Source organism: Lepeophtheirus salmonis, chromosome 5 (assembly GCF_016086655.4).
Source record: "Lepeophtheirus salmonis chromosome 5, UVic_Lsal_1.4, whole genome shotgun sequence".
In the NCBI taxonomy this organism is placed as follows: Eukaryota; Metazoa; Arthropoda; class Copepoda; order Siphonostomatoida; family Caligidae; genus Lepeophtheirus; species Lepeophtheirus salmonis.
Window position 1 is genome coordinate 31405670 of NC_052135.2, and position 22581 is coordinate 31428250.

At 31.7% G+C, this 22581-nt stretch overlaps 3 long non-coding RNA genes across 3 annotated transcripts; 1 reads left to right on the top strand and 2 right to left on the bottom strand.

Moving 5' to 3' along the window:
- Window positions 1-5850: 5850 nt before the first annotated feature.
- LOC121118842 (uncharacterized) lies at window positions 5851-8292 on the top strand. The gene is made up of 2 exons (XR_005864586.2): window positions 5851-7912; window positions 8054-8292. It is a non-coding gene; the product is annotated as an uncharacterized lncRNA (long non-coding RNA).
- Window positions 8293-13615: 5323 nt separating this feature from the next.
- Window positions 13616-14943, bottom strand: LOC139905435 (uncharacterized). The gene is made up of 3 exons (XR_011780164.1): window positions 14268-14943; window positions 14075-14214; window positions 13616-14012 (listed from the first exon to the last, which is right to left on the bottom strand). It is a non-coding gene; the product is annotated as an uncharacterized lncRNA (long non-coding RNA).
- A 6005-nt stretch (window positions 14944-20948) lies between these two features.
- On the bottom strand, window positions 20949-22545 carry LOC121118997 (uncharacterized). Its single transcript, XR_005864642.1, has 2 exons — window positions 21942-22545; window positions 20949-21680 (listed from the first exon to the last, which is right to left on the bottom strand). It is a non-coding gene; the product is annotated as an uncharacterized lncRNA (long non-coding RNA).
- Between the last annotated feature and the right edge of the window lie 36 nt (window positions 22546-22581).

The window sequence follows — 22581 nt, forward strand, 5'->3', positions numbered from 1 at the left end:
GCCCTTCAGGGCCGCAATGCTCTTGTGGCTGACCTTGCACACCTCCCTCTCCAACTTCCCCCTATCAGTAGTAATCAATCTTCTATGTATGATTGAGGTCGGGTGAGTTGGAGGGCCAGGTGTTGCGATACCAGAAAGTGATGTCGTGGGAGTTGAAGAGGTTAGTGGTTCTCATGGCGATGTGTGCGGGCGCTGAGTCTATTTGGAATATGAACTCCCTCCCAGCGGCCGTATCCTTCATCCAGGGGATGACGAACTCCTCCATGACTTCGCAGTACCTTATTGCATTAACCCTTACCTTGGGATTGAAGAAGAAAGGAGGCATCACCTCACCGGTGCTGCAGATGACACACAGGGTCATCTCGGCGGCCAGGAACTTTGTGGTGAAGACCGCAGGGACCTCTTCTGTCGACAGCCTGTTCTTCTCGTCGGAGAAGAAGATGATTCCTCCTCCATAGCTCTTCATGTCATTAAGGAGATGCTTACTGTTGGTGAGCCTGGTGGCCTTCATGAATACCGTGAGGATGTGTTGTTTGACCATTCGGTATGACCTGTACCCGAGGTCCTCATTCACAGCCTTGGAGACCAGCTGCTTGCTCACTCCATGGTTCTTGGCCAACCTGGACAAGGAAGTCCCTGGCAAAGCCTTGATAAACTTCCGGAGTCCTTCAAGGAAGCGGGGAGTGCGGATTCGGTCACTTCTCATCTTGTGGGCCTTGCAGCAGACCTTTCCATCAACCTCCCAGGCATTGAAGACCTGGTACACCGTGGTCTTGGGGTAGTTAAAAAGCTTGTAGATAGCAGAGGGCTTGTGTCCCGGACGACCCAATTCGAGGATGGCGTTCTTCCTTGCTTATTCCATGATGACTATTGTTTGTTGTCAAAATAATTGTGGTGGAACTTATAGTATATTGTTCACGCAATCTTTTATATTAGTATGATTTAACCCCGAACATCCACATTATGGATCTGGATGAAGTTTAAAGTAGTTCCAATTTATCGTGGACACCCTGTATTACAGGAAACTAACATCTTTAAAATGTCGGTGTTAAAGTTGTCAGAATCATCATGAGTCAAATGTTGTTCATATACATTCATATTTTTGATATGGGACGATGACATAAAGTGTTGTTTGACTCTGGATGGGGGCTGTAAGAGTACTTACATCGGCATATTCGACAGTATATTTTGTTGTCGCCGTGTAGGTAGTTCCAAATTTCATGGCCTCCATTAATTTCAATTCAGGCTTTTGGAGAATCTTTTTGCGGCATTTCACTAATTTTATTGTACAAACTCAAAGGTTCTCGGCGAACAATAGATTTGAGGAGATGTTAGCACAACAATAATTCGAGAAAGAATGAATAAATAAGGAAAAATAGGAAATTCTACCAACTGTTTTCCTTTTCTAATCTTAGAACAGTAATTTATTTTACCAAACATTCCATCTTTACCTATAATTAGGGGCAATCGAATAAAAAAAATAGATTCAACAAACTATTAGTGACATTAGATTATTTCAAAATAAAATAAGACAACTTTTATACAAAAATAACTATAGTTATTAGAAGAATATAATATACATTAGTGATGCAGATAAAACTATTGAGAAAAGAGAGGCACATTATCTTTACTCGTTTTTCAATGACAAAAGAGGCACACATGTAATAAAGAAATCAAGGGTCTAGGTTATATAGGTAACTATCCATATAGATTATACATCACACACCCCACCTTATAAATGGAATTGTGATTGAGATAAGTTATATCTGCGTTATATACATCAAGGAAAATAAAGGACTCTTATCAGTGAAATATTTTTCTTAGAGTAAGGGAAAGAAGAAAAGGACTTCAGAATTTCAGAAAGGAGTAGTGGATTGAGGATGAGAACTCTTTCTGTTCCTCACTTGGGCTTTCAGTCGATTAATCTGTCTTTTTATGGAACTCAATAGTTCTTATAGCAGTATACAATTATTCCGTAGAATATTTGGAGGAATTTATGTATTTTTGAACATAGAGACAATGATTAACGAGGTCAGAAGTTACTATCACAGACCTTGAAAGGGAAGGGGCATCTGCACAGTGAACGATCCTTCAATTAAAGAAGATGAGATCTATCGAGTGAGGCACATAGAAACGAGATCCCTTAAATAGAACATGAAAAGAGATAATAAGAAGATGTGTTGCTAGGATATCTAAATGGAAAAATATGACTTAGAGGGAAAACGGATAGATGGAGATCCAATTAAATGCAATCCAGGCGGAGGGGGAACTTTTTTAAGGCATTTGACAAATAAAATTAATTATATTCGATATTGCACTAAGGTAAGTGGCAAACTGTACATATATATTCTTTATTGGAGGGAGACGTTGTGAAGGAATAATAAATAATTATTAAGAAAAAAAGGAAATGCAACAACCGTTTTCCTTTTCTAATCTCAAAAAAACAATTTATTTGACCAAACACACCCATCCTTGTCTATATTTAAGGCTGATAATTTTGCTAAGGATACAAAAACGTGCGAGGAGAAGGGAAGAAATACCTATGGCATCATTGATTAAATAATAAACATCTTCTTCTATCAAGAACGTTATCAATTCCCGCCTCTATTATTCAATATTAATATAATATTAGATGCTGATAGTCGATAGAGAACTGAATAAAATGCCTAAAATAACGTCTCTTTCTGTCTGGATTTCTGGAAATCGAGGCCCAGGAATTTTGAAATACTTACCGGACGAGAAACAGATGGCTTGTCGGTCGGATTTGTCGATATAAATGTACCTATAGTCCCCTGTCTAGAATTAAAATATGATTATATTTTAGTCAAAAATATCAAGAATTATGATACACAACTCATTAAATGGCAAAAACAATTGCTTAAATGGTCACAACAACGGGAGTAGTAGCTTTGGATGGTTCGCAACTAGTTTTTCTGACATTAGTTTCTTCACTTAAAGACTTGGGTATGATCATTAAGTTTTCCAATATTGCAAAGTCAATAAATATTACTTTTTTTATGACTTAAGGATTAGCTATGGTTGATAAGCTCAACAAATGGCTTGGACCTTTTTGGGAAAAATTGCCCATTTTGCCTTGTTTCGTATAAAAATTGCTCATTTTTCTTAACAGGTATGAAATAAATAGACAAAAATTTAGATTGTAGTTAGATTACACAAGAGCTTTTGATGATTATTTGATGATATATTTCGAGACAAAATCCACCTACAAAAACCTTCCTTCATTAGGATCTTTTTTTTTAAAGATAAAACTTGAAAAAAAAAACACAAAAAAAACCCCAGATATTCAATAACTAATAAGGATGATTATTTATTCCCAAATAAATACATTGATAAGGATGTAGATTATTCTATTTTTCAATTTAAAACAGCCAATTTTTTATGCTTATAATGAATCATCAGAAATATGAACAAATCTCTCATAAAGTTAATTAGACTCAATTTAAAGACTATTAGATAATTAATTAGTAATTAGTTATAAATGTAAGGAGTTGTACTAATTGGCGTATATCTATGATAAGCATAATAATTGATCAATCATATGTAATATGGGCATGTAAAAAAAAACGAAAATCAACATGCTAACCTACAATTCGAACAAATGTTTGGAGGAGATCATCTACAATCAGCTTTGTGACAAGGGAGGTGGGAGAGAAAGAAATAAACAAGAACATTACAAAGGATTACTCCGATGTCGACTCTCAATTCTACTCGTAGTCCAATAACGACTTACAATTATAACTCCCCGACAAAACCTCAAGGTTACTCTCCATCTTTTATAGACACACATAAATATTCAATCAGATTTTGAATACCTATCATTTATTGAATCCATTTATGAAAGGAACTTCACTACTCAGGAACTAAGCAATATGGACAACTGCTTAGGAAAAGAAAATTAATTCTTCAGATTACAAATTCCGAAAAAATGACGTCATATACTGGTTTTAATTTTGTAAAAGTCATCCATGCCATATTCGATTACGCAATGTATCTAAGTTTACACTTAAAGACATGCTCACAGCTCAATTTTTACAAAGAGATTGTGTTATATTCTAATACTCATTTGAAAGGATCATTGATTATTAATACTTACTTTATTTTCAAAGAAGCCAAAAGAAATATGATGAAAGGATTGCTACTCAAGGCAACAGTCGCCAGGAAGATGAGATAAGGTTTTCTAGAGCCAAGCTTTTCTTGAATGTGTTTAAGAACATGTGGCCTCTCAGTTCCCCCAATCTTAATCCTTTGGATGATTCCATCTGGACAAAGGTCAAGGGAGCTGCCAGCATCCCCAATCCTCGCGGGTCTGTGAGGTCTTTGTAGTCCACCATCAAGGACACATGGCTGCCTTATAAGAAGACTACATCTGTAAGGTTTATGCAGCCTTCGGGAAGAGGGTGGAGGCCGTCATTGAGGCTGAAGGAGCCATATTGGATAAAAATATTTTTGTTGCCACTGTCATCACTAACTAGTTTTTATTAAACCTTAAAAAAACATCGTTTATTTAAATTTTAATTTGAGGCATGGGATAATCGTATTCGAATAGTGCATGGATAGCTTTCACAAATTTAAATATGACGTCATAGATGGGTACAAGTATTTGATTAGTTCATCATATCTAGGTACATAGCATATGTCAATAACTAACATGAAGTAATTTGCTAGAGCTTTCTTATACTAATCTTTAATTAGGGATGTGTTTTTTTATTCTAATATGACTTAACTGATTTAATACAAATACTAAAAGTAGTTTATGGCTTAAAAAGAGAAAATATTTGTCAAACATGATCACAAGTTTATATTTTCATAATTAAAGAGGCTATGATGTCATTATTGTGTTAAAAAAATATTCGTAAAACTATGGAATCAGATTGAAAAACGATTTATTTCCACTCTACGTTAAATCAGGAATATCAAAAACATTTTGGTTTGAGAGCCAAATGCAGTTTAATCCAATCTCCACCGGGACGGGCATTAAAATCATTACAAAGATTACATAAAACTAACGATAGGTCTACTTTTTTCCTTTGTATTAGTCTAATTATGATTAGTGCAAAGAAGAATAAATGAATTATAAAAATCTTTATTATATGAATTTTCTTTTAATTTAATACATTATGAACAATCTAAGCCAGTGGTTCGGTGAGTCAGTCTATAGGATTCAGCGGAGATCAAAACAAACATGATTTATGATGACACTATCTGCTGCTCCAATTAAGAATGGTTCGGTGAAGGTTCATACGAAACTGGTGGGGTTCAGTACCTCCAACAAGATTAAGAACCAGTGATCTAAGAAATGAAAACACTTTAACTCAATCGCAACAGAAAATGCCAATATTGACTTCACTTCACGTTTGAGTTGATGATCCAAATCTGCCTATAATTCCGTTATTCTGTCTCCTGCGGTATTTCTAGTCAACCTAATGTTAACCTACGATTTCGACAGTCGTCAACATACAGTTTTTAACGAATTCCTCATTACTATAAGGCTTTGATATAAGGCTACCTATTTGGTAACTGGCTTTAACTGGAGTATCACAGGCTTTTGATCTCCGGATAAAAACAGATTGCTGTTTCCAGACAGACCCATCATCATTTTATTTATCGTTTTTTTTTTATTCTTCCTGCAAGCCTTTATATTTTTACTATGCAGATTTTCATAATGGTGCCAAATATAGTATTATTTAAACACCGAAACTTGCTGCTGGCATACCAAGAACATTGGTATTCGATTAACCTCTGTGAACATATAGGAAAATGTTAATTTTTCTTCAAAAATCCTACACCCAGGTGATTTGCCAACAAGCATAATATGATGCAAAATCATTATTCCATCAGAAAATAAATATTTAATAATTCTATAATAGTACACATTATATATTTTGAAATGTAAGAATTCAAAGGGAACATCAATTTCAATGAAAAATGAAGAAAAAAACATGATAATATTCATTTATGCATATCTTAGGGCAAAATATCCTTGAGGCAAAATGGCTTTAAGGCAAATTCTCCCATGTCAAAATAGTTTAAGGGAAAAGTACCGAATACCGTTGTTTTCATTTACTAAAATACTGCGTCCCTAGCGGACAATATAGGAATAACAGATTTTAAAGAAAATGATAGTGAATTTATTCATATATTTTAATAATACAGATTTAAGCCTCTAGTTGGACCGGATCTGATGCTCGAGCCGTATGTCTGACATCCTTGCTTTAAAACATTTAGTTCCAAGTGAAGTGAAGGACTATTACAATACATTGGATGACTGAGATGCAGACCTATATACATATAATATATTTCATAATATTGTTTACGTATTCTTACAGCCAGGGAACTTATTCTTATCAAAATGCAGTCTTTGCAACAATTATGGCTTTTAATAGGCCATACATACAGTACGTTTGAATGTAGTATACATATTTTATATATACATAATACATAAACTTGTTTCTTGTAGTAGATAACTCTTTCACCTTGCAAACATCCCTTCAAGTCTTTATACAAAAAACGTATAATAAAGATTTATTTCCGTAGTAATCAATTTGTTTGTGAAGTTCCGCGTATAGTATTGATTTTGGTCAAGGTTTATAGGACTTGTGGGATAGGAGGGAAAAAGAATAGGGTTAATTACGAAGTCATGTTATAATATATAAAGGCTCAAAATGATTTCAAACTTCAAGATGGGGGGGGGAGAGGAAATAAAGAGGATATTAATATAATTGAATGTAGAAAGAAAGGAAGTTCACTACTCAAGAGTTAAATAGTAATGACAACTACTAAAGAAAAGAAAATTCATTCTTCATTTGAACAATTCAAAAAAAAAAAAAAAAAAAAAAAAAAATAACACGATTTACATAATTTCCAATGGTCAAGTTCAATGCCATAATTAGAGATGAGATTTGACTTTCGTAAGAGAGCAAGAAGAAGGCGGGAGCGGGATATTACTGAATTAAGACAATTGTTTTTATGAGCTGCCTGTTACATAACTTGGGGCGAAGAAAATTATATACTCCTATAAAGAAGATAACCTTCTACATTTAAAATAGCATTAGTGCTGGAAAAATATTATAATTGTATTTAAACTCATGTATATTTATTTTGTTATACATTTTTAAATCAGTTTACAAAAAAGATAGGCAATAATTAGGGTTGTTGGAATCGTTGAAAAAGAACGAATATGATTGGTTGAAAGAGATTATATAAAAAAAGGAATGAAACACGTTGGTACCCTTGCATCTTCTAAACAACTTTTCCTCAGTATTGTACTAATCATTATCCAAGCAACTTCCCCTTACTGCTTTCTCACATGCATTATCATTACACCGAAGAAAGGTTGCCTTTTTCATGGGTTTCTAACAACGGAGGTACTGATGTGTGGAATTATGATTTGTAAAAGAAAAGTATATATTACCGTTTTTGCCAGTTTCTCGTGCCCATCTCGTTCTTTATGGCAATTAATCCACAACTCCACAACCTCCCATTACATCAACAAACTAAAAAGTCTTCAAGAAACACTAGATTCAAGGAGACGAAGGATAATTAAACGGTTCATCATTCAATTTGGACGTAGCAAAGTTATTTGTGTCGTGTAACATCCCTTTAAATATTCTGGATCATCCCAATTTCTCCAAATTTATTGAAAAATATGCTGGAAAAACTTATCCATGCCGATGGGTCGTTAACAACTTGGTTGTGGAAGTATGTCAATGAGTTTTGAATAGAATAAAAAAAAAATGTGGAAGAAGAGGAAATTTTCATTGTACTAGATGAGACAAGAGATCATCAAGGGAGATCAATAACGGCAATTTTGATTGGCCCTTTGGACGGACATTTCTGTGGGAGACCTTACCTTATTGACTTGATTGATATTCAGATTGCAAACGCAAACAATGTAAAGTATATCGTCATAAGATCAGTTTATAAGTTATTGTTGATCACAAAGTAGAATGAATGTTTTGTTATCATTTAATTGTTAACTCGTAAATATTTTTTAAATAATTTGTTACTTTATTGCCTCATTTCTATTCTTTAGATTTCGTGCCAAAGTTATCTATTCACCCTTTATGGTCAGTGGTCACTAATAATTTATGAGTACACTTCCTGTAATGATTGTTTTGATTTTCTCTAACTAACAATATATTTTGTCTTGCATAGATTTACAGAATATAATATATATTTATGAAGTTATTTATAGGGAAGTTATATATTCATACTATACAACAATCCCTCTTTCCTCATCTGTAAATAAATAAATAATTTAAGTTAAATAGATATTCTAAACGATACTCTTTTAATTAGGTTGGAATCGATATTTACTCAGAACTCTTTATCCAGGGACAGATACAATTGCACCACTGTCATATGTAGCTATTATATTTTTAAAGTAATTTCCATGGGCATTCAATATATCGATGGGTAATTTATTCAGTTCAAATTTTTGAATAGAGTTGATGATCGAAATAGAGTTTTCTTTTAGACACCTGCATGCTCTAGCGTAGTGACCTCTCTTACCACATCTTGTGCATTCGACACTTTTTGCATGGCAAACTTTCCCATTCTTGCGAGGAAATTGGAAAGCACACTGTCTACACAATCTTTCTTAGCTCTTGTTCCACGATCTCCTACAGCTTTGACTCTTCGATATGTATTGAATCCACATAACTTTGTATTTGCGATAACACCCTTTGATACTAAATCATTTAGACTTTTTTGATTATTCTTTGCCATTTCTACTATTCTCCATTAATATATACTTCACATATCTTATTTGCACCATCAAAACATCTTAATTGTGCTTCTCTATACTTACGGACTTCGGTCAATTTGTTAGGTGTCATCCTTGAATGTTCTTTCAAAAAGAAGTTATATACTTGTATATCGGGTCTAAAGATAATTATATATATATATTAGGCACTACCTACCGAATGCACGATGTAATGACGGGTTTGATGTTCTCTAATTATATTTGGTCTTACGAGTAATAAGGAAATTGGGAGTGAGGCTTGAAGTATTCAAGATGTATCATTGTCCATATTTGCAGTACATCACGAATTCAAACTTATTAATGTAATTGATATTTGTTATAGTAACTATTCATAGTAGTGATTCGTGCGTTATAGGCATTAAGGGCACTAAAGGACTCTTAAGAAGGAAAGGATTTACTTAAAGTAGGAGTTGACTTTAGGAAGATTGAACACGAAGAGTTTCAATGAACGCTTTTGAGTGGATAATATATTTTTCGTACAATATATTTTGTCTTAAATAATTTTACAGAATATGATACGGATTTATATATAGTTATTTATACGGAAATTATATATTAATAATATACAATACTATTCTAGGGACTCACACATTACCATTGTGACATTGCATAATATGATACTCAACTTCTTCCTCGCGAAGTATGAGTATTTCGACCAAACTTAAGATGATTTCTCCCTTAGACTTAGATTGTCGTTACAGATTTTTCTTTATCTAAATGGTTTTACGTCCCCATGTAAGAAATGAACATCTACAGCCTCATGCAAAAATTATTATAGTTTTTGCATTTAATTTACACTCATGCTATTTACGATTTGTTATATCCACATTGTATATCGATATTCGTAACCAAAGTTTTATATTATGACAATTAATATTGAATACTATTTTGTATCATACAATAAATTATAACTAACATTAAGACATTTTCTCGATAATATTATTTTGATTAAATAGTACCAAGTTAAGCTATATTTTGGTTAAATTTTCAGATAAGTTGTAATGTTAAAAAAAATAATAATTGAGATATCTTATAAGTATGTTCGAAATTACCCATCTACCATCAATTATGATTTATGAATAAAGGTTTGTTTATGTCCGAAAGAAAACAGAGGAACCAGACACTTGAATTTGTATTTGCGGGCGCGCTTGCGCAAAACACGATTCCCACAAGCCTATCAATAATACATACTTCAGAGGAAGAAGTGAACACCACGACGACCGATTACATAGTAAACAAAAAGAAGAAAGAGCACACGCAGCAACCGTTTTTCCTTTTTTAATTGCTGAGCTTAGTTTTTACAATAAACAAATGGCTTAACTCTAGCAATGTGCTCACTTAGGCTCCGTTCCCACGGCAACCTTTTAAAAACGTTGCAGTATTTCATTTATTTGGATTATAAAAGCTTTGCGTCCGCACGATAAAGAAATCAGGTTAATCCCATTAGGTTAAGAATGTTGATGCATCCATGGACTTCTAGACACATTGAATAATTACGCAATCAGCTGAGATTTTTTTTTTTACCATTTTTTCAAACAATCATTTCTTTTACATTCCCCTCATAGGTAGAAAATATAGTCTACAAGATTATTCCATGCCTCTAAAATTCTTTAATGTATTTAATGGGAATTTTATTATTACCTAATAGAAGAGGTTTTTTTAAATAATTTCTTCTCTTACCATTAGATACACTGCATCCAGGGATTCTCAAGTATGATGATTTTATATTTATGATTTTTTCATTACTTAAATATTTTTGTAAGACATCAATGTTATATAGCTCCCGAAAAATAAAAAATCTGTTAATGAAATTGTACATAAGACAAATACAGATACTAGCTGAGAAGCTCTTGTGGTATAATTAACAATAGATTAAAGTAACATAATTATTTTTTTAAATAACTTTTTATAAGGATGAAAATGTTAAAGCTCCTTTTACTAATTATTTTTAATCTATTGAAATCTTTAATCCTTTTTGTTTTTATACAAATTGAACATATTGTAATAGTGAAGGCATATGGGGCTTGTATGAAATACAAAAAATTATTAACATAGTACATATGTATAAATATATAAATTTTAAGTTCATAGATTAAACTTTCAGGACTTGGAGGAGTATTGTCTCTCTGCAAAATCAGTCTTAATTTAGTATTTTTAATGTTTTCTGTACAAAAACCTATCAAAAGTATAAATAATTTAAAACAAAGTTAATATAAATTTATTAAAACTGCAATAAAAAATAACATAAATATTTATATATATATAGGTATTAACATATGGTTTACAAGATTTCTACAATAAATTTACACAAATAAATAGGTATAATTTAACGTCATCAAGAACAACAAAAATGCTAAGGAATATATAAACTTTTTAATTAAATTTAAAATATGCATATTACATTTAGTACTTATTTAATGTGATAACCTTTGATCTTAATTACAAGCGCCAGACGATGTCGAAGGGACTTGCAGGCGATAACAAGTTCCTGAGTGGGTATCGTGCTAGTATGATGTCCTCGTATAATGGATTTTATTTTGAATGATTTTGTAAATACATAGCAAGACAAACTTGCTTATCCTTTTACTAATTCCCTTTTTTAATTCGTATTTAATATACACACATACATTTACATATTACAGTAGATAGAATGAACCCGTTTTGTATATTTTATACTAAGACAAACTGGCTAATTCGCGAGATATACGAACATACAACTATAATATTACAATACACTAGAATGTACCAATATTATAAATTTTTATTATGCAAATACTAAGAATTTGAAAATTGTTAATCTGCGGACAAACATGCACACACCTACTATAATAATATATAATAGACTAATAGTAAATAGGATGCACACGTTTAATAGATTTTATACTAAAATAAACTTGCTAATCAACATGACGGACAGACAATCAAACATACTACAATATCCCATTAATTGCTCTTTTTATTACCGAAGATACCTCATTAACGTACTTCCTTATTGAGAAAGCAAGTTTAGGTAATTAAATTATTTTTTTAAATCTAATAGAAGCATAAATAGATTTTTTTTAGGAGCTCCAACTGTTGTCTTTAGTTTGGTCATAGACTCAAACCTAACATTTGAAATGTATCAGGAAAAGAAACTACAACCTTTATCCGTAGTGAGCCACATAGGGCCTTTAAAAAAATACATACCTGTTCCGAAGTATTGAATATTTTAGCAACTCTGAAGGGTCTTGAAACAAATTCCAACCATGATCCAATTAAATACATTAAAAAGCAAGTTGAAGCTATTTTGAATATTCTTTCAGAGGTTGAGGATGATATTGCTAAGTCAATCAGTTTTCTTATGGAACAGTCTCTTTTGGTATTAAAACCTAACAGAGGAAAGCGCTATTCTCCTACTCTTTTGACTGGTGCTTCTGTATAGGAAAATATTTCACCCACTTTATATAAATATATTTTTAAAGAAGGCCTTCTTAAATTACCAACGGTACGTTATTTGAAGGATTTATAGTCTAATTTGAACATTAAGCCAGTGACATGATTAGAATCATATAAATATCTATAAACCAGATTCAAGTCAATACAGTATAAAGATTATGAAGTATATATCCTCATTGATGAAGGGTATGTCATGAAAAAAATTGAATATTGAAAGTGGAAAATACAGGGCTAGAAAACATGGAGCCTACAAAAACATTGTTGCGTTTTTTCATTAATAGTATTTCTGGCACATAAAAGGATACTCCTGTAATTATTCGTGTTTCAACTCTAACTTCTGTTTTAATACATTCGTCATTTCTTTTTGTTCTAAAAATGGTAGGTTCCATTGGATTCAACAATTTAAAAGAAAATTTGTTGAACATGAATAATATAGGCGGATTAGTTTCAAGTTTCACCTTCTCATATATTATGTTTATCTTGCGTCTTCGCTGTTAAACTTTATAAGGAAATTATGTATGATGATGAAACAAGGGCGTTGTTTTTTTCTTTCAGTGAATCAAATGACTTTTCAAAAGCATATCTCATTTGAATCCAAGAAAAAACAGAGTTTAGTTCCCTACTAACAATTGTATGTGATGACTGTAAGTTTGATAATTTTGGTAAGGATACAAAAGCGTGCGAGGAGAAGGGAATAAATACTTATGGCATGATTGACTAAATAATAAATATCTTCCTCTATCAAGAACGTTATCGATTCCCTTCTTATTATTCAATATTAATATAATATTAGTATAGTTGATAATATTGTAGAGAAAAACGCGTGCGAGGAGGGGGAGAAAAAGACATATGGTATCATTGTTTAAAATACTGATGTGATTATCATCTGCCTGCTTTATTATGATTTTTGAGGGTATAACTAATGTATTTATTGGCAAAATGTTTAATGAAGATATACTACGTATAATTGAATTCGACGTTTTTTATCCGTTACAGTAGATTTGAAAACGTCACACTCCATGAAATTGTAATTCATTATGAACCTTATTCTCAGAATAATAGCTAATGAAACGACAAAGTAGAGTATTTGAAATATATTTGAAGCTCAAAGTTTAAAAAAGAAGGCTTTAATTAAATATAATCTACATACTAAAAAATAAACCATTAAACATTTAAGTTAAATATACAAAATTAAACAATTCAAATCATATAACTATTAATAATAATAAATTATAAATACAGAATATTGAAATAATAGATTGATCCAAATAATATTTTCTTGTTCTGACATCGGAATTCAGTTAAATATGTCATAACTTTAGGTTGCAATACACAAGCGAGACGTGGAGTTTAATCAAAAAGATAATCACCCCTCTTCTACATGTGGAAGTTGCTATATGCACTTGTGCACATGATAGATATATCTCTACCGATGGGATCTAACTAATTATTAATAATAAAGTAAATGTAAAAATCATAAAATTAGACAATAAATATACTAATAAAAAAATGTTATAAATAAATTCATCGTAAAGATTTAGAGCAAAAGCTAATTATGTAGTAATGTCCGGCGATATTACTACCTATCAAGAGCATCAAAAAAGATTTTCCCCCGTTATTTAGGTATGCTTATATAACAACATACTAGTATCATGATGGATATACACAATTGTTAATTATAATGCAACACCCGATGTAACTACTCCGTTGTTGTGACCATTTAAACAGTTGTTTTTGCCTTTTATGAGTTTTCTGAACACCATTTATTGGAGCCCATCAACCATAGCTAAGCCTTTAGTGATAAAAAAGTAATATTTATTGACTATGTAATATTGGAAAACATAATTATCATACCCAAGTCTTAAAGCAAAGTAAGTAGTCTCAGACAAACTAGTTGCGAACCATCCAAAGCTACTACCCCCGTTGTTGTGACCATTTAAGCAGTTGTTTTTGCCCTTTACTGAGTTGTGTATCATAATTCTTGATATGTTTAGCTAAAATAGAATCATATTTTATGGTTAGATTAAAAAAAAAATTGAATACTTACTGTGAGATAGTACAAAATTCAGAGTTCCATTTCGATATTCGTAAATACTTTTTACTGATAACTTGATCATCATTTGGTGTGGATGACTCAAAACATTTTTATATGTATTTCTATATATGACATCAGTACCAACATCCTCCATTAATTTAATGATGGTTCCTCGGGAAGGGATAGGTTTACCCGTGTATTTCTCCATAAATTTTTTGAACGTAGATAATTATCAATGGATAAGGTACATGCAATAAGCATCGTTGTGAGATCAAAGTTAAAGTCTGACTTGATGTATTCATCGTTAAATTGATTTTATAGATAAATATCCATACTCTAGTTATGAGATGAGGATAATGAGTGGCGTGTAATTCTAGACAGGGGACTAAAGGCACATTTATATCGACAAATCCGACAAACCATCTGTTTCTCATCCGGTAAGTATTTTCCAAATTCCTGGGCCTCCATTTTCATAAATCCAGACAGAAGGCGACGTCATTTTGGGGATTTTATTCAGTTCTCTATTGACTATCACCATCTCATATTATATTAATATTGAATATTAAAAGCGGGAATTATAACGTTCATGATTGATAGAAGAAGATGTATATTATTTAATCAATGATGCCATAAGTAATTCTTCTTTTCTCCTCGCACGCTTTTGTATTCTTACCAAAATTATCACCCTTAAATATTAGATACTGATAGTCGATAGAGAACTGAATAAAATGCCTAAAATAACGTCTCTTTCTGTCTGGATTTCTGGGAATCAAGGTCCAGGAATTTTGAAATACTTACCGGACGAGAAACATATGGCTTGTCCTTCGGATTTGTCGATATAAATGTACCTATAGTCCCCTGTCTAGAATTAAACACCACTCATTATCCTCATCTCATATCAAGAGCATGGATATTCAACTATAAAATGAAGTTAATGATGAATACATCAAGTCAGACTTTAACTCTGATCTCATGAAGATGCTTATTGCATGTAATATACCCTTATCCATTGCTAATCATCCTATGTTCAAAAAATTTATGGAGAGATACACTGGTAACCCAGTCTCTTCCCGAGGAATCTTCATTAAATTAATGGAGGAGGTTGGTAATGATGTCATTTATAGAAATACCCCCATTGTAAATTGTGAAGTTGAGATAATTTTGAGCAAATTTTGAACCATCCAGACCAAATTACGATTAAAGTTATCAGTAAAAAGTATGAAATATTTACTAATTTCGAAATTGAACTCTGAATTTTGTACCATCTAACAGTAAGTATTTATGTTTTTTTAAATCTAACCATAAAATATCATTCTATTTTTGCTAAAAATATCAAGAATTATGATACACAACTCAATAAATGGCAAAAAAACTGCTTAAATTGTCACAACAACGAGAGTAGTAGCTTTCGATGGTTCGCAACTAGTTTATCTGACACTAGTTTCTTCACTTAAAGACTTGGGTATGATCATTAGGTTTTCCAATATTACATAGTCAATAAATATTACTTTTTTATCACTTAAGGATTAGCTATGGTTCATAAGTTCCAAGAAATGGTGTACAGAAAACTAATAAAAGGCAAAAACAACTGCTTAAATGGTCACAACAACAGGGGTAGTTGCATTGTAATCAATGTAACTACCGTCGTAAATTTTACAAAAAATGAATACTTTCTGTTAGATGGTACAAAATTCAGAGTTCCATTTTGTAATTTGGTGTGGATGACTTCACTATTTACAATGGGATATTTCTATAAATGACATCATTACCAACATCCTCCATTAATTAATGGTGGTTCCTCGAGAAGGGAAGAATTTACACGTGTGGAATTTTTTAAACGTAGGATGATTAGTAATGGATAAGGTTATATTACATGCAATAATCATCTTTGTGAGATCAAAGTTAAAGTCTCACTTGATGCATTCATTGTTAACTTGATTTTATAGATGAATATCCATACTTTTGATAAGAGATAGGGATAATGTGTAACGTGCAATTCTGGACAGGGTCCTAAAGGCAAATTTATATCGACAAATCCTACAAGCCATCTGTTTCTCATCCGGTAAGTATTTTCAAAATTCTTTTTCAGAAATCCAGACAGAAGGCGACGTTATTTTAGGCATTTTATTCAGTTCTCTATCGACTATAAGCATCTGAAATTATAATAAATATTATGAATATATTGAATAATAATGGCGGAAATGATAACGTTCTTCATTGATTAAGATGTATATTATTTAATCAATGATGCCATAAGTATTTTTTGCCTTCTCCTCGCACGCTTTTGTATTCTTACAAAAATTATCCACCTTAATTATATGTGAAACCATATTTTCTTGGGTGCACTGCGCCCCCTCCATTCACTTATCTCCCAGCACCATTCCCATGGGAGCTTACATTGTCGGAGCTATAAAAATAAGTAACATTAATCCAGGCAACTAGAAATACAAGGTATGTCTAATACGCATATTAGGACTAATATGTGTCTTACACCACGTCCCCCCCTTATTCGATGGAGCGGGACATCACAGCCTATTAAATTTATTGATTTAAGGCTAATGGAAATACAAGGTTAGACTATCATGTAATTGGCTTGCTAGCATTTTCAATTTGATGTATTCTACCGACTGCTGGGCAAGACACACATATTTTGACAAAACACGCAACCACACATCCACTATGACGTCAATATTAAAAAGCGTGGTGGAAGTCAAACATCGGTCCTACATGGGTTATGATATAATCTTGTATTTCTATTAACATTGCATTGATTGAATTTCCGAATAATTATGAAGTGATTGATCTTAATAATTAAGATTAATATGCTTTTCAATTTAAAAAAATAAATATACCTTAAAAGTAAAATTTAACTAAGGGAAACTATCTATATTTCAAAAACATAAAAAAATACATAAATTACTTCAAAGCATACCATAAAAATAAATTAGAGTAGAATAAAAATTTGATATTTAATTACTTTAAAAGTTACACATAATGATTCATCTTTCTTACTTTCCTAGTTATTTATTTTTTATACGGGTCTTATTTAATTTATTAATATATTTTAGTCGAATAAATGTTCGAGTACGTATAAATTTTTGATAATTTCATGAGATTCATTAGGGTACTTACTATGAATAATTTTTATTAGTCTGTCCATAACAAATGGTTTAGTATCTACATAGTTGCAGTAGAATTGATTAAATTCGTCTTCCATTATCTTTGAAAAGTTTATTAATTCGGTATATGGTTGAATTAATCCCCTTCTTGATAGAGTTTTGTAGCCATGGACAAGGCCGAACATTAAGATATGAGTAAGGGTGATAATTTTGGTAAAAATAGAAAAGCGTACGAGGAGAAATATATAAATACGCATGGCATCATTGATTAAATAATATACATCTTCTTCTATCAATCAAGAACGTTATTATTCAATATTAATATAATATTAGATGATGATAGTCGATAGAGAACTGAATAAAATGCCTAAAATAACGTCGTTTTCTGTCTGGATTTATGAAAATGGAGGCACAGGAATTTGGAAAATACTTACCAGATGAGAAACAGATGGCTTGTCGGATTTGTCAATATAAATGTGCCTTTAGTCCCCTGTCTATAATTACACGCCACTCATTATTCTCATCTCATATCAAGAGCATGGATATTCACCTAAAAAATCAAGTTAATGATGAATACATCAAGTCAGACTTTAACTCTGATCTCACAAAGATGCTTATTGCATGTATATACCCTTATCCATTGCTAATCATCTACGTTCAAAAAATGTATGGAGAAATACACAGGTAAGCCTATCCCTTCCCAAGGAACCATCATTGAATTAATGGAGGATGTTGGTACTGATGTCATTTATAGAAATACATATAAAAATGTTTTGAGTCGTCCATACCAAATGACGATCAAGTTATCAGTAAAAAGTATAAAATATTTACTAATTTCGAAAGTGAACTCTGAATTTTGTACTATCTAACAGTAAGTATTCAATTTTTTTTTTTTTAATCTAACCCTAAAATATGATTCTATTTTACTAAACATATCAAGAATTATGATACACAACTCATTAAATGGTCACAACAACGGGGGTCGTAGCTTTTGATGGTTTGCAACTAGTTTGTTTGAGACTAGTTTCCGCACTTAAAGACTTGGGTATGACCATTAGGTTTTACAATGCATCAGTTTTTACATTTTTTCTCCTGTTGTAACACCTATAATCCTATCCTGCACTATGTCTCCTCCTAACCCTATATCATTTATACTTCTTTTGTTTCAAGTATCTTACCTTTAGTTAGTTTCAAAAACACCAATAAATGCCTATTAATTACTTAACTACATCAAAAATACTTTGGATTTTTTTTTCCTTAGGTAACTACCTATATCATGTTGCCCGGGCATTGAATTATCTTTTAAATTGTGATACTTATGACAGTTTAAAAAAAAAAGTTTTCTTTGTAACTTGTATCCTTACTCTCCCCTATATCTAATTCTGGGAAAAAAGTTTTCAAGGCAATCCTGATTCAGGCAAGATGTCAATACATAAGGAAGCTGAATTTCATTTTTTAATTCTCCATACAACGCCATCATCGACTTTTTTGAAATAATTATGCCTTTTTGGTAAGGCTTTAAGATAGATAACTTTTATAGGATAATTTTGTTATTGTGATTCCTTTTAATTTGTTTTATTTTCCCTACCACATTTATCATTGAAAGAAGAATTCCCCTCTGTTCCTCGAAATTAACCCCATAACCACATCCAAAAGTTTTATTTATTTTAGGTTGGCAACTGTTCATGATATTAAACCATTTATCTACAAGTTCGATGAAATAAGCAAATTTCTGTTTTTCCTCATTTAAAAGTCGAATGGCAATAGCTGTTGTATGACTAAATAATTCAGTGGCTGGTAGAACTTGTTGTCTGGCGGTTCCAACTAAATTTAAATGATTAGAACTTAATTTTTGACATATTCGAACCTTCTCATTATCTTTATCTAATTGTCTCGATTAAAATGAGAGTTCCATCCTCTAATTGAAAGCCCTGATCAATGATATGATTTCTAAGTAACTTCAGTTAAGTAAAGGAGATCTGCAAACCCATATATACGTTTATCTTTGTTGAATGGTTTGGAAAAGTATGTTTTATCAGTAGATATTTATAATTCAGACCAAATGCTGATATTTTTGGGGTCCCATATCAGAAACCTTTCAAATAATACGAATCCTATTATTTTCCAATTCTAAAATAACATTGAAAAGTAGCTCCTTTGTTACCAGACAATCATAGTTGAAGAAAATTGTCTGCTTCCAAGGATTTATCAATCCACGAATGAATATGACCTGAATTCGAGACAATGAATAAGATTGTTATTATTTATCTGCAAAAAAATAAAATATCATATCGAAATAGTATCGATATAAATTTTCATGATATTTGGAAAAATCATCAGCTTTTTTTCATTGAATAGACGATTGAATTTATAAATAATTATGGTAAAAATATTTTTTTTTAATGGTGGTAATACAACCAAATATATTGTACTACTTTACTATAATTTTATTGATTAATTGTTACTGAACGTCACTTATTGTCAACAACATTTTTTGTTGTTTCCTGTCCATTTGATTTAAATGAAAACTTACATTCTTGAAAATGCAACATATAATTGACCATTTCAAATACTGATTTTGATAAATATAAAGCAATTTTTTTCGAATGTTTGACGATGTGATTTATTTGTTGTTTTTACGGTAAACTTCTGCAACAAGTGTCCTCCCCTGAAAAATGTCAAGTGCTATGGTGAAAGGTTTCATGACCAAACAGTATTCTTTGAGAAACTGGTATTCCTTGTCATTCATGCATTTCATGTTAAGTGGTATGCAAAGCTTATTGATGTTGGCGGGGGGCTTTTTAATGATACGTGCGTAGGCATCATAGAAGGAGTTCCAACGAGTTATGTCACATTGTATAAACAACAACTGTGTACGTCAAGAGGAGACCTTTATTTTGGCAATTTCTAACATGAATAACAAACATCACTAAATAGTTGCTACTTATGAACAGAAAGACGTCAGTGATACAAATTTTGGGATTGCTAATGAAGATACACTTAGCAAGTCCCTTCATCTTGAAGGATGTTTATTCGCCGACTGTAGATTTTGTGTCACCAGAATTTCATATGTTGCAGGATATTGTGTCTTCACCCTACAAAAAAATATGAAATGTGGAACTTGTAAGGCAGTACTGTTTAAAATTCCTACCCCCCCCCCCCAAAATATAATCCTACGAACGTCCCTGGGTAAGCATCAAGAATAGGGGAGGGGGGCTTAGGCCTAGAAACGTTTAAGAGCCAAATTTGTTGAAGTTAAATATATCGGTGCAAGTGATTGGAAAAACAATTTGAAAAAAAATACGTACATAAAAATTCCATTATAATTCATTATTGTTATATTCGTGACTTTTCTTAAGATTTTCCTCCCCTTCCAAAAAAAGAAAAATGTTGAAGAGGTATTTGGTGCTTAATTACGTAAATGACTCATTACCAAATATTCCCTAGTAAGTAGATGAAAATTTGATGTGGCCATAATAACAATATTGCAAAAAGCCTGGGCCTTTAATGAATCAAATACGTAAATATTCGCCTATTACGACTACGAATACAAAAAAAAAGGAATACTGGGGTCAAAGGATAAGAATGTATTTAAAAAAAATATATCACAGATTGATGAATGATTCACAAGGAACTAAAATTTAACGGATTTTGAATATTTTACTTTTCAAATTCAATATATATTACAAAACTTGTAAACGGGCAATGTGGAAAATTGGGCAGTTTGCAAAATGCAGTAGTATTTTTTTAGGAAAATTGTCGTAATGTCATCAAAACACGTAGAACCCACATAATACGTACAAACATTGAAAAATATTTGACGATATCATATATCTTCTGAGATATTTGAAGAATTAGATTTGGCCTATTTTTACATTTGGTCTAAAATTGAAATAAATTTGTATTGAATATATCTATATATATATCTATATTTTAGACATTTTTCAAGAAATTTAACTTGATAGGTTCTAAGGCCCATTAAAACGCTTTTAGTTGCAATGGAGTCCATTATATTAAAATTAAAATGTCTAGTACATTTTTATACAAATTTATATTGTATACGGGACAAAAAATGATGTATTAAAATAGCTCAATGTAAGAAAACAGTCTGAGCCTTGCAAGGAGTCATTCCTAAGTGTTGATGAAGTTCCAGTGAGAAGAAAGTTATAAAGCGACTGACCACATCAATCCTGTCGGATGGAAATGAACAAGGGTTTAGGTGATGCTATTGCACAGACTCCAAACAAATAAGTTCATCTTCAAAATAGGGATACTTCTTTAATAGCAAATGCCATAATATAAAATGCTCAAAAATAGTTCATTTGGTGAATGTGTTTATGTTTAGGATATTTGAAGTAAAAAATAATTAGGTAATATTTGATATGTTCGAAAAGATGATTTTTTGAAATTATTACATTTGATGTTATGAAGTATATTTAAATAATGTTTTTGTTTATGTCTATTTCGAACAAAAATGATAATATTTATATGAAATATATAACCATGTAGTTTGAATATTATTAAATAGGATCAGCAATTTTAATGTAAATTTTTATTATATCTTTACTTGTTGCTGTAGTCATCCTGATATGCCCAATTTTTATCATGTTCATTCAAATTGCTCACTTTTTTGGCTTACATTTTAGTATTAAAAAACAGCTGAATCTCTGGCTGCAGAGGAGCAGCATGACGGTCATATACCAACACCAAAGTGTTATGCAAAGATTAATGCGAATAACGATCCACTTTTTCGATCAGCGTTCCCTTGCACAACACATGAGCTGGGGTGTATTATAGGATATTGAAAAGGGTTCCATAATGCGTAGGGAAGCGGTGACGGTGGGTATTGATCCCCTTTTTGAACCTGTTATTTCCATATTATTAAAAGCTTGTAAGAATTGAATTTCAACTATCCTCTGTCGCTGTCTCCAATTTCGAGATAGATAAAGAAAGTATGACGTACGCGTAAACTTATACAGGATACCCCCGGTCTTAGAGGATGTTATTAGGACTGGACTGATAGGACTACAGTCTGTTTAGTTTTGTGGACCGATCATTGGATTTGTTACTGATCCGTTTTATTAAATATCATTAGACACTATTAGTTTTAGAAATTGACTCATTAAAGTTATTCGCCCTCTTTAAGGGAACTGTCTATCACTAATTATAATAAGCTCATGCACTACTACAAAAATTTGAAAACTCGA